Source organism: Gossypium arboreum, chromosome 9 (assembly GCF_025698485.1).
Source record: "Gossypium arboreum isolate Shixiya-1 chromosome 9, ASM2569848v2, whole genome shotgun sequence".
Classification (NCBI taxonomy): domain Eukaryota; kingdom Viridiplantae; phylum Streptophyta; class Magnoliopsida; order Malvales; family Malvaceae; genus Gossypium; species Gossypium arboreum.
Genome location: NC_069078.1, coordinates 76,939,827 through 76,953,868, shown reverse-complemented (window position 1 = coordinate 76,953,868; position 14,042 = coordinate 76,939,827). Strand labels below are relative to the sequence as shown.

At 32.3% G+C, this 14,042-nt stretch overlaps 1 long non-coding RNA gene across 1 annotated transcript; it reads right to left on the bottom strand.

Annotated features, from left to right (window-relative positions):
- Positions 1–2,401: 2,401 nt before the first annotated feature.
- On the bottom strand, positions 2,402–3,421 carry LOC128280620 (uncharacterized). The gene is made up of 2 exons (XR_008270713.1): positions 3,366–3,421; positions 2,402–2,679 (listed from the first exon to the last, which is right to left on the bottom strand). It is a non-coding gene; the product is annotated as an uncharacterized LOC128280620 (long non-coding RNA).
- Between the last annotated feature and the right edge of the window lie 10,621 nt (positions 3,422–14,042).

Sequence of the window (14,042 nt, the reverse complement as noted above, 5' to 3'; positions counted from 1 at the left end):
TATAAGCTAGAAATGCTTTATTACCTTTCCGAATCAATTTTCGAAATAAAAAAGTGAAATAATCTCGACATCATTCTTTTTATCCCCAAACTCACCGAAACTATTTCCCCTCGACATTTTAAATCAATCCGTTTTTCTCTACAATTCACTATGGCATCGTGTTCAATCAACCAATCCATTCCAAGAATAACATCAAATTCTCGGAAAGGTAACAACATTAAATCAGCAGAGAATTCACACCTTGTATTTTCAAAGTGGACAATTCCGACATATTAAATTAACCAACACACTTTGCCCTAGTGGATTAGTGACTTGCAATTCAAGGTCGATGGACTCAACAGTCATTTTCTTTTCGACACTAATGCAAAGGTAAATATATGAATGTGTAGATCCGGGATCAATTAAAGCATACAGTAATCATCAAAAGATAGAAATTACCAGCTATCACATCCGGAGCGAAGCTTCTTCCCTTGCCGGATAGCATATGTACGTCAGGTACTCTTGTCTCGATCGGTCAGTAGTATCTCTCGTTCCCGAATGAACAGCCTCAAGAGCACTACTTTGACCTGAACGTTTACCTTTCCGAGGAGTATTTGCTTGCTTCTCCCTTGTTCTCTATCTTCTTTTAATAATTGAGGACATTCCGAATAAAATGATCAGTTCCACCACATTTATAGCAAGCTCGGCTCTTCCCCAACACTCACCAATATGAAATCTACCACAATTTTTACATCTAAGTCTCAAATATTTTGCACACTACTAACACTAGTGCTGATTTCTTAGTTACTCCGACATCTTGTTGAGTCGTTTTATCGTTATTCGATCGTTCGGATTATAACAGTCGACTGAATCATTTCGAACTTTTGGCGAAAAAGTTGAAGTTGGTCTAGAGAAACTTCTTTTGTATACCTCTTTACCTCTTCTTTCTCTTTGCATCTTTCTCGTTATACACTTCTTCCATCTTTTGAGCTCGATCGATGTAATCACAAATTCTCGAATCTCTGTACCTCCAATCATCATTCGATTTCATCATTAAGCCCTTCTTCAAATCTAATGCACATTTCTTCCTCTGTCGGTACAACATCCCGAGCATATCTCTTGAGATACACAAATTCTCTTTCATATTCGCCACTGTTTTATTCCCTTGTCGAAGATCAAGAAATTCTCTCTTCTTCTTATCTAAATATCTCTTTCCCACATACTTCTTCTTAAATTCGCTTTTGGAAGAATTCCTGTAAGTTTATCTGCAAGTACCATCGCCTCAATGGTTTCCCACCAATTATACGCTTCTTCTTTCAATAGCGAAATCGACATCCCAAATAGTCCTCCTGAGAACACATCATCTGCTTAAAAACTCTCTCCAAACTCTTTAACCAATACTCGCTTTAACCGGATCATCGTCCGATCTCCTCAAAATTCTTCACTCCAAACTTTCGAGTTTTTCAATTGGTGTTCTTTTGCTAGATTCATCTATTAAAGGAGGAGCAACCGGGTTGTAATCGGTGGTACAAGAGGGGAGGAGGAGGTTGTTGTGCTGACTTCTTCCTTGTATTGTTTCATGATACCACCGATTCATTAATCCGTAAATCATATTTTTAAGTTCTTCCTCTCTCATCAAAGAAATCGGGACATTACCACTTGTTCCTCGCTCGTAAGTCTGTATTCTACTATTAACTTCCTCTTCCCGACTAGCACCATCGGTCTATCGACATCTTTACAATCTATAACAAAATTAGTAATTAGATCGGATCATTCACATCACACTATCACAGATTTATATGGCATGTATTTTAAACACTTTACACATCAAATTCGCTCCGAGAATCGACTAAACCAGGCTCGATACCAATAAATGTAACGCCCCTTTACCCGAGACCGTCACGAGTCGAGCACGAGGCATTACTAAACTTATTTGAGCACTTAAACAAATTCAAACAATTTATATCACACTTTCCAGACAAGCTGTCCAACTGTGTCATAGTTGCTAAATAATTCATATCTCGAGTTATAAAACTCGAAATCCAAATCCGTAAATTTTCTCTGAATTTATACTCATATATCTACTTACCAAATTTTTTCTAGAATTTTTGGTCAAGCCAATTAGTACAGTTTATTATTTAAAATCTCCCCTGTTTCAGGGTTTGACTACTCTGACCTTTGTGTATTACGAATCAGATATCTCTCTGTACAGAGCTTAAATGACTATGCCGTTTGTCTCTAATAAAACTAGACTCAATAAGGAATCTGTATATATAAAGTATGACTTCTAATTATCTTTGTAAAATTTATGGTGAATTTTCAAAGTCATAACAGGGGATCCAGAAATTGCTCTGGCCCTGTTTCACAAAAATTTAAACATCTCATAAAATATAGCTCATATACCTGTTTTGCTTCTTCCATATGAAAATACACTCATCGAGATTCGATTCCATAATTTATTCATTATTTAATTCCATTTCTACTATTTTTAGTGATTTTTTCAAAGTCAAACTACTGCTACTTACCGAAAACTATTTTAGTACAAATATTGTTAACTAGTTTATAACATCTTTACTTCAATTCATTCAAACTCTATACATGCCATATAAATCTTCAAACATAAAACAAAAGCTACCGAATTGATCTGGATAGTGTGCTTTGTTGTGTTGATCCGATCTACCCACTTCACTTCAAGTCAATCTACATAAAATATTAAACACACACAAGTAAGCTTATTGAAGCTTAGTAAGTTCATAGGTTAAAAGTAATGCTTACCAAACATAATATTTCCAAACAATACCAAAACATTTACTAAAGTTTCCTGCGATTCACAACCATTGTTATAATAATTCACATAGTTGAGCTCAACAAGAATAACTACTCAATCTCTTTCATTTGGATCACTTCTTTTTATTTCTTATAATCAAATTAGGAAACGGCTTACGAAATTGAGTACGTCGTTGCTCAATGCCACGATTCACAACTCAGTATGGTTTTCCTCATTGAAATACCATACCTACATTTTTTAACTCGGTATGGGAAATGCCATACCTACATTTCTTAACTCAAGATGGATTTGATAATACCATACCTACATTTCACAACTCAAGATGGATAATACCATACCTACATTTCACAACTCAGTATGGATGATACCATACCTACATTTCACACTTTGCCATGGAACAACCATGGTCTTATCCACAATTCATCACACGTCCACGATACTGAACGCACTCAATCCTGCGTTTTCCTAATTTGCATTTCCACATTTATTCTTTCATTAACAAAATCTACACAATCCCACAACAAATTCGTATATAATAACACATTATATACTTCAATCATTCACAAATAAACATCTAATTTCAACCATATGAACTTACCCGGCTAATTTGTAGAAGATATTGAAATTTTGGGACTATTCCGCAACTTTTCTTTTCCTCGTTCTTCTTTGGATTCTTGATCTATAATATAAAATATTTCTACTCATTAGCATTTATTTGATTTCTATTTCACTTCACAATTTATGCTGTTCAAATTTCGAAATTGCACTTTTACCCCAAAATTTACAGCTTTCACAATTTAGTCCCTACTCAATTCACCCATCAATTGAACTAATTTTTCTCAATTAACACTTTATTTTATCATTAAAAACTATTTCAAAACCTTTTATATTCTGAATTTCAACAGCAACCTTCAATTCACAACTTTTTCACAATTAGGTCCTAAATATCATTTCCTATCAAAATCACTTAATAAAACCACCTTAATATGAAATTAGAACTTAAATTTCATAATAATTCATCATAAAATTCCTTATCCATCCAGGGTAACTTCCAATTTCACCCATAAAATCAAAAACTAATGAATTCTACAAGTGGACCTAATTGTAAAAGTCATAAAAACATAAAATTATCAAGAAAAAGCAAGAATTAGACTCACATGATGTAAAAATATGAAAACCAGCTTTCTCCAGACCTTCTATGGCGTTTTGGCTGAGAAATTATGAAGAAAATGTCTAGATTTTTCAATTACATCATTATTTAACTATTAACTTTTATCTATTTCCAATTTTGCCCTTGTTCACATTGTTTTCTTGCTTATTTCATACCCAAACCGTCCAGCCATTAACCTTTGGGTCTAATTGCTCTTTAAATCCATCTTTTAAATACTTAAGCTATTTACTCACAATTTAACAAATTTTGTGCTATTTTCAATTTAATCCTTTTCAATTAATTAGCCATCCAAACGTTAAAATTTTCTAACGAAACTTTAATACTAACTCAATGACACTCCATAAATATTTATAAAAATATTTATAGCTCGATTTTCAACTTTGAGGTCTCGATACCTCATTTTTGACCCGTTTGACCTAATAAATTCTTTTAATTCACTAATTTCACCATTTCACAAATTCTTCTAAATTCTTACTTGACTCATAAATATTAAATTACTATCTTGTTCAATCTTATTTGTCGAATTTAGTGATCTCAAATCACCATTTCCGACACCACTGAAAATTAGGCCGTTACAGTTGAAATGAATGACCAAAGATATTGAATGAAAACACTTTGCGACTTAAAGCTCAAGGCTAAAGAAAGGCGAATTAAATTATGTGAAATTTTGGTTAGGTATATTGGGTCAAATGAGATTTTATCTAGATTAAGTATATGTGAAAAACGTCATTGATTCAACAAAATTATTGTTTTGCTTAAAACTTACTAAGCTTACTAAAGCTTACTCGTTCGCTCATGTTTTTGGTCCAGGGTTGTGGATTCGACTACTAGCTCGGGATCGTCAAGACTTCATCACACTATCTACCATTACGGTAGCCATGAGATTGGATTATCTTATGGCATGTATAGAATAGACTAGTAGCGAAAGAATAATTTGGTTATTGTATATAAGCCATGCGAAAATGACATCTTTTGAATGTTTACTTATAGAAGTTTACATTTTATCCCTGGCTGTGTTTAGTGTTTATCCAAATGAATGATCTTAAAAAAAAAAAATTTACCGTTCTGTCATGAGTTACAAGTCCAGTAATGCCCCTTACTTATTTCGGTGATGGTTACAGGATAGGGGTGTTACAGTTACTATAGAGGAAGTTGTTAGAAATAGCGAGCTAAAAGATTTTATGGTTCAGGATGCCTTTCCATCAGGACAGAGTTTGCGGGGCTTGATAAAGGTAAATAAAAGGCTAAAAGCGCAATACATGTGATAATTGGTACAGATGAAAAATTAGCAACCTTTAACACGAAGAGAAAGACTCATCTTAGAAGTGTGATTTCAGTTAGTTCATCGAAGAGACTACATCAGCAAGAGAAGTGGAAAGTAGAACTTAATAAGGAGGATGAGGATTCAGTATGTGATGATTAGGGAAATGACCCTATGATCGTATCAACAACTAATGCAAGATTTGAGGTTTAAAGGATTCTGGTTGATAGTGGAAGTGTTGTGAAGGTTTTAACTTGGGATGCATTTTAGAAAATGGGGTTGAAAGAGCAGGCTTTGAAGAGGGTGAAGCCTTTGTATGGCTTTGAAGAGGGTGAAAAGGTGAATTACTTTACCTCTTACCCTTGAAGATGACGAATACACTACCACAAAATATGTTTAGTTATTTGTGGTGACTATCCAATGGCTTACAATGCCGTTTTTGGGCGTCCTATAAAATGATAATTGCCACTATTTGTATGAATATTAAATTCCTTACCAAAACAGGGATAGGTTTCATGAAATTTGACCAACGGATAACCAAACAATGTCATATTGTAACACCCTTCACTCGTATCCTTCACCAGAAAGGGGTTACGAGGCATTACAGATCAAAGCACAACATATAATACATATTTCTCATACATGATTCAATTTCACATAAATATCAACCTATCATAACCATATTGTCCCTTATAAGGCTCTATGAGACCTTAAAACATGCTTGAACGAGGTTTGGGACTAAACTGATAACATTTAAAAACTTTGAGAAACTTAGAAAATTTTTAAACATACAGGGATCACATGCTCGTATGAACAGGCCGTGTAAAAACAGGGCATACATACTGACTTGCTCCACACAGCCGGAGACACGCCCGTATGCCATGGCCGTGAGCAAACTGGAGGGTATACTGACTTGGGTCACATGGCCAGCCATACACCCATGTGCCAGCCCGTGTGTCACACATGACCAATAGACATGCCCGTGTGTCTAGGCCGTGCTAAACCTATAGGGTATACTGACTTAATTTGAAGGGTTACCTCAGGGGACACACGGCCGTGTACCAAGGCCATGTGTCATACACGGTTGAGCCACATACCCGTGTGCTCGACCGTGTGGAGTGAAAATAGGCTTGGTTGAAGCCACATTTCTCACCCTCCTTGAGCACATCTAAACCACATCAAATTGAAACATTTTCATACATATATAAGCTACCAAAACATGCTATTTCATACATATTTTATGCCATTTAGAAACCATCCTCGTAACTACTCATTTCCATAGCCAAAACTTACCAAATCAATATGCCAAAATCATCAAACTTACATAACTTCTAAATGCATTTCCTCATCATCTTATCATCTATTTCATGCCTCAAAACATACCATTACATCATCTCAAAATCAAACCATAACATACTATCTTCCAAGCAATAATATATCAATTAACATCTAGCCAGTAGAGCAATCATAAAACAATACCAAACATTCCCAAAACAAAAGACAACTTATACATCACATAATAATTATCAAACACATAATTCAAACCAACTCAAATGGCCAAATTCACACCAATATTTACATCATTTGCAGGCCAAATCTCATGGCTAAAATCATAACTCAAAACTTATCATCTTAACACTAGCCTATATATGACATATACCATATATACAAAGCTTCAAAAGTACCAACAAGATGATTGATAGTGTGATGACATTTTCCCGATGATCCTCGAGTTTGAGCTAGCTTCGATAATCTAAAAAACAGGGAAAGAACATACAAAGTAAGCTTTAAAAGCTTAGTAAGCCATATACAAATAAATTACCACATGCATCAACATCATTTCCATTAATAAGCAAACTATGAGTAAGCATTTATAAGTTCACAAACCTTTCTCATTATACACATATTCAATATCATAGTTGAATTCATCAATTACTTCCCTTTTCAAAGCTCGTATAAATCTCATACGTACCAGAGTCACTTAACTTTTTCACACATTCTTTCTCGACTTGACTTTGTCCGTTGAACCATTCGGAATTGTTAAGGATACTTAGAAATCACATAAAGCTCGTAAAATGCCATATCCCAAATATGATCTTACATGTTATCACATATCGATGCCACTGTCCTAGACAGGGTCTTACACGAAATCACATAACGATGCCAATGTCCTAGACATGGTCTTACACGTAATCACAATACAATGCCAATGTCCCAGACATGTTCTTACATGTAATCACATCTCGGTAATCCTAATGTCATGACATTCGTATCCTATACTTTTCCTAAGGTTCGTACGAGACTTTTGTATATCGTGACTTCATTGATTCTTGCTCGTATTTGCTCGTTCAACATCCATAGAAATTCAACAACAAATAAACATATATAAATCAATTTAAAGATGTTTATTTGCACATGAACTTACCTTGTATATACGATGAACGGATCGGATCGACTACTCGACAACTTTTGATTTCCCCTGATCTAAATCTGATTTCTTTCTTTCTTGATCTATATGAATTAAAATTTAGCACAATTAATCACCTCTTCATTCAATTTCATCCAAAAATACCTATTTGGGCATTTTTTCAGTTTAGTCCCTAAAGTTTCACATTTATTCAATTTAGTTTATTTTTCACAAATACATAAAATTCACAAAATTCAATAAGACCAATGCTTAGCCTAATTACCATAGTGCCCGAAGCAGCCCATATTTCACATTTATTTCACATTTCAACCTCTCAATTTACAAATTTCATAATTTAATCCTATTTAAGCATTTTTATCAAAAATCACTTTACAAAACATGAAAATCTATCAGCAGTTATTCATTTTCCATAATCAACATTCAAAAACATCAAGCTATCATCAATGACACTTCATGAAATGATCAAAAATTTCAAAAATTAGGACATGGGCTAGCTAGAACACAGAGCAACGATCACAAAAACATAGAAATCATAAAAAACTGAGCTCAAAACATACCTTAATCTAGAACGACAATGGCCGAACCCTAAAACCATATTTTCCTCTTCTTTTTTCTCTTAATAATCGGTTATGGATGATGTTCATTAGGCTTATTTTAACTTTATTTTATTTATTTATCATTAATACATAGTTTACCATTTAACCATCAAATATAAGACCATTTATGTACATTCCCACTATCAATGGTCTATTTACAACATAAGGACTTCACATTTAATCAACCATAGTAATTAAACACATTTAACATATAGAATGCCACTTTTGTATTTTACGCGATTTGGTCCTTTTCTCAAATTAAGCATTCAAATGCTAAAATTATTTATCGAAATTTTCACACATAAATAATCACATGCTATAAACCCCAAAAATAATATTAAAACAACTTTCTGACCTTGGATTTTTGGTTCCAAAACCACTATTTTAATTTTGCTAAAACCGAGTTGTTACACATATGTTGTCAGTTAAACAAATACGCATTTAGATTTGGATAGTATGAATGTTAGAAGTGAGGAAATAATTCGCAAGCCAAAAGCAACATGAGAAGAAAAATGAGGACTTAGTACAGTGCTTGAGGGAGAATTAAGACTTTTTTACATGGTCAGCAGCGGGCATGCCTAGTGTAGCTCCTTAGGTGATTGTCTATCAGTTATGTGTCCCTTGAGGTTAGACCAGTTAAACAGAAAAGAAGAAGGTTTTCTCCATAGGTTGTGAAGGCCATTAGACAAGAGGTAGGCAAATTGTTTTCAACGAGATTTATCAAGGGGGTGGCATACCTAAACTGGGTATCAAATGTTGTGTTGGAGAAAAAGCTAATGGAAAGTGGAGAACATGCATTGATTTTACCATTCTTAACAAGGCTTGTCCAAAAGATAATTTTCCTTTGCCCTCAATTGATAGACTGGTGGATACATCATCAGACCATAAGTTCATGAGCTTCCTGGATGCATTCTCAAGGTATAATCAAATTTCCATGGCTTCAAAGGACTAAGATAAAATGACTTTTGTCACTGAGAAAGGTTTATTATACTATTGAATTATGCCTTTTGGGTTGAAAAATGCGGGTGTAGCATATCAGAAGTTGGTTAGTAAGGTTTTCAAAGAGCAGGTCGGTCGTAGTGTTGAAGTCTACGTAGATAACATGTTGGTGAAGAGTTTTATTTTTATGAGGCATATTGGGGATTTGCCTAACACTTTTGCTGTTATGCGAGCCTATAACATGAAGTTGAATCCAAAGAAGTGTGCTTTTGGGGTAAGAGCATGAAAATTTTTGGAAATTTTAAGAAATTTACCTCTGAGTCACGATTGTTCTTATCAACAGCAATTCCTTCTAAAAAAATTCAAATTCAAATGGTCTGATACTTAGGGTTAAAATAACTTCCTTTTAAATAATTTAATACCTTGACGATTAGTGTGCTTGAGAATGAAGGCACAATTAGCTTTATACAAATATACTTCTCCTGAACATATAGTGAACCATAGATGACAATTTAAAGAGAAAAGTGTATGTGATACGTTTCATTCCACCTCGCGAAGCCAATTTCTTAGAAGAGTCACTTTATAACTCTTCTTTAAATTAGGTGGGGGATGAATTTTTATGGTGTTCACCATTACCAACCTGCTACTTGTTTACTTGACTCGTTAAGACTCGTAGCTTACATAGTTCGCATAGGGGGTTCACACGTGATGAGTTCACATCCTCTCATGAACTCACATGGGGTTCAAAGTATATTTTAATATCACATATACATTTTTTTGAAGTGTAACTAGTACAAATACAAGTTCGAGTAATCACAAATATTAAACTATTACAAATGACAACCTACATTACAAACAAATTAAGAACTGAAACAATGCATGTTAAAGCCAACAAATTGACTAACCTAACTGGACAAAAACTCACCCATGACAACTGCACATGAGGGGAACTCAATGTGCTATACATAAAATTGCACATGGTAAGTTTTGAACCTAGGTATTTAAGACCCAAGGCCTCATTGACTACATTTTTTATTGTGTATTATTTTTCAAATACTTTATTTTAATTATTTACTTTATTTTCTAAATCTTTTAAATCTAAAAGATAACATGCATTAATTTAATATGTTTTAGTTATTAAATATAACAAATATGTACTGAATATAAAAAGAAAATAATACAAACTAAGGGCTAGTTTAGCATTGCTTTTGAGAAGTGCTTTTAAAAAGTGTTGTGGAAAATTGATTTTGAGAAGTACTTTTGAAAAGTTTGGTTTAAGTGTTTAGTATTACTGTTAAAAAGTACTTTTGAGAAATAAAATGTTCCTTTTAAACACAAGATTATAAAGTAACAAATATGCATTTAAATGATGTTCAAATTAGTTAATAATATTAAGATATTTTAGTATGAATATATAAAAATAATTTATTATAATTTTTGTTAATATTTTAATATATGAAATATATTTTTAAGCAATTTATTATTATAAAATTTAATTTGAATATATAAACTATATTTTAAATATTAAAATATAACCAATAAAATTTAAATATATGAAATTATATATTTAAAATAAATTTCAATAGGAAAGTAATTACATACCTAATATAAATATTATATAAAATATGTTATAAGAGTTAAAATTGTTCGTTATTCCTAAAAGCTCTTTTGCCAAAAGGAGAAGTTAGAAAATACTGCTTTTACTATTTGATTCAAAAGCGCTTTTTAAAAGTAATTGATTCCAAAAATTATTTGATTAATATTGTTTATGATTTTAAAAGCACTTTTGATGTAAGTGAGGTTAAATTAAACCTAAATAAATAAATAAATAGAGAATCTTATATTCCAATACCATAAGGAGTTCTTACATACTATCTTCTCATCATCATAGGAAAATAATAAATGAAATATTTTCCTCGAAAGAGAAATTCATGTGATTTACAATTTGAAGCACATATTTTAGGGGGTTTTGTTGGATGTGATGTGTACCACTTCCATTGGTTTTGTAGTCATCAAGGGAACATATGACGGCAATGTACTAGGATTAAACAAAAATAAAATCAAGATTTTGGCTTCACTTTTCTTTCATGTATATACAGAGTTATAATAGCGACATAAACTATATCAGAAGTGAAATATTGAAAGAAATTGAAATTAAAGTTAATTTAAGGTTCTTTTTTGGGGACGAAATCACATTTTAATAGTAATTATATTTTTTATTCTCTCAATCTTTTATTATTATTTATTTTAATGTAAATTTTCTTTTATTTAATATGAGTAATATAATCTTAATATAATTTATTATCTACTATAATAAAAATAATGTTGATATTTTATTATTTAATTTAAATACAAATTTTGATTTTTATTTTATATGTCGTCAGGATTTTATTAAATTTAATATTACCAAAAGTAATCTCATCATTCTTCTATAATTGATGGGAAAGCATGTGGGTTGAGATTCTGATATATGACAAATAAAAACTTTTGTTTTATAAATAATCAATATTTCCATATCATTACAGGAAGTGTGAAGCATCAAATTAAGGATGGTAATGTTATGTACTATAAAAAAATAATAAAGCGTACGTGCGGCTGAAAAGACCGCCCAGAAAACCAGGTATTTTGTATGCGAAGAAAAGGACGTTTCGGCTTTTTGATATCATCCCATGCAAAAATAAAAGGGATTAAAATCAGTGCAAAACCAAGGGAAGAGAGAGGGTAGATATCTAAACTTTGAATGACTCTCGCGTTGAACTCAACGAGATGGGCAGGACAAGGCAGAGCAGCGGGGTTAAAGAATGATTAAAGTGAAAAAGTTTCCTAATCTATCACTCGTCAAGAGAATCCTAGGAACCGCAGCTATATATATATATATATATAGTTAAGAAGACAGCTGGTGATGGTTATGACCTGAGAACGACAGTTGATTAAAATCCCTTAAATAATAAGCCCACAACGTAACAACCAAAACAAATTGGGATTACCTCATGAAGATGAAATGTAAGCATAAATAAATGCATCCAAACTCTAAAGCCTGTCTGTCTGTCATTCCTCTGCTCACTCTTTTCATACTTCCATAATTGTTACTGATGATGGTGATAGCTAGCAGAGTTTCTTCAAATACGTTTGCTCATCATTTCAGATAGAAATATATATAGGTACACTTTGTCCTTCGCATTGTTTATTAATCAATTAAATAGATCTCCACCCCATATAGAATCTTCTTCGATTTTTTTTCATCAAGGCCAGTAGCTTCTTTTATCCTTTTAATAAACTTATTCGTACCGTACTTTTTCTTTTTCTTTTGAGTTTTAGGGATCCCTTTGGAACCATGAGAAGGATGTCTAGGAAGATGCGGACAAAATATGTAGAGGATTTCCTCTCTTTTTTTTTTAAATTTATAAAAATTGAGTGTAAAATTCTAAACCCTGAACAGAGGATTTCTTTTTTCTTTAATTTTAAATTTCTAAAAGTTTTCCTGCTGTCGTGTTACTAACTAACAACATAAGTTTTTCTTAGTCTATTGGAGCTTGAATTAAGAGTATATAATTTAATTTAATTTTAGCCAGGTGACCATGTTGTAACATCGCTCTTTTATGTTTAATTAAGTCTATCACTAAAAATTTTTCCTTAGAAAATTTAGTTACATGCTAAACAAAAATAATTTATTTACTAACAAATTGCACCTAAATACAAGTTTCCCTATTGAACAATTACGTGCTTTTGCAATTCATACATAAACCAATAAACAAGTTTTCAATATATAAATAATGTTACTTGTGAATCTTTGTTGGTATTATCATAACATATCACTTCGTTTACATTCAATTAGTTATGTGATAAGGTATAAATTAAGAAGAGATCTTCATTACTTAAACTTTTACAACAATAGTATCTCTCCAAACACAGGTAGTGAATCACAATAGATCTCTTGGAAAGGATCTTCGCTTGATTAAAATATCTTCACCAAACACCATCTCAAATATTGTTGCTCAAAATCCTCAAAATGGTGTAAGAAAATTTTAGGTTAAAACATGTTAACAAATATAGCAAGCTGCACAATGTCTAGTTGTAAAGTGAATTGCAACTGGCAATATTAATATTCTCCTTTTTGGTATTTTTTTAAAAATAAAAAACACTATAGCAATTTCTTCAAGCGAGGTAATCATACTCATGCAAATATTTAAGGTGAAAACTCTCCTTTTGAAACTCAATCAAAAACTAAAAATCAACCAAAACCAACCAATAATATTTGCAGCAATAAGAAAAAAGTTCCTCCCCTCAAATCTTATACAACCAAAGTTCAATATTGTAGCTCATATCGCCTTCTTTTTTGGACAAAAATTTGAAAGAAGGTTATGTTCAATGAGAAAGGATACTTGCTTTAAAATGAATAACTCAACTCTTCTGGTTACTCAGAAGTTTGATCTGTTTGCTTTGAAATTTCATTTGCTTATCAATGCTAGTGACTTCTGCATCAAGATGTTCAATCAATCTAGTTTGTTCTACAATAGTTGTACCTTGGATTGCAACTAGAGTAACATCTACTTCTTGATTTGAACTAGACTTAGATCCTCCATCTTCTTCATTAGCATCAAACCCGTATGCAACATGTTTGACTTTGTTCCACTTGCCTGAATACTTCAATTGATGTTGCTTAGGCTCATGTACATCATCCTCATTCAAAAGATCATTATTTTGGTATAGCAAGATTTGAAAAATTAATGAGGGAAAGTTCCTCATGTTTCTAGTTTTTGTATGCTTGACAATTTCATTATAAATTAGTTTCCCTAAATCAAACAAATTAAAAGATGCTACCTTGTATAAAAGTAAAGCTATCTTCTTGTTGACATACATGTGTTGCTTTGATGACAACC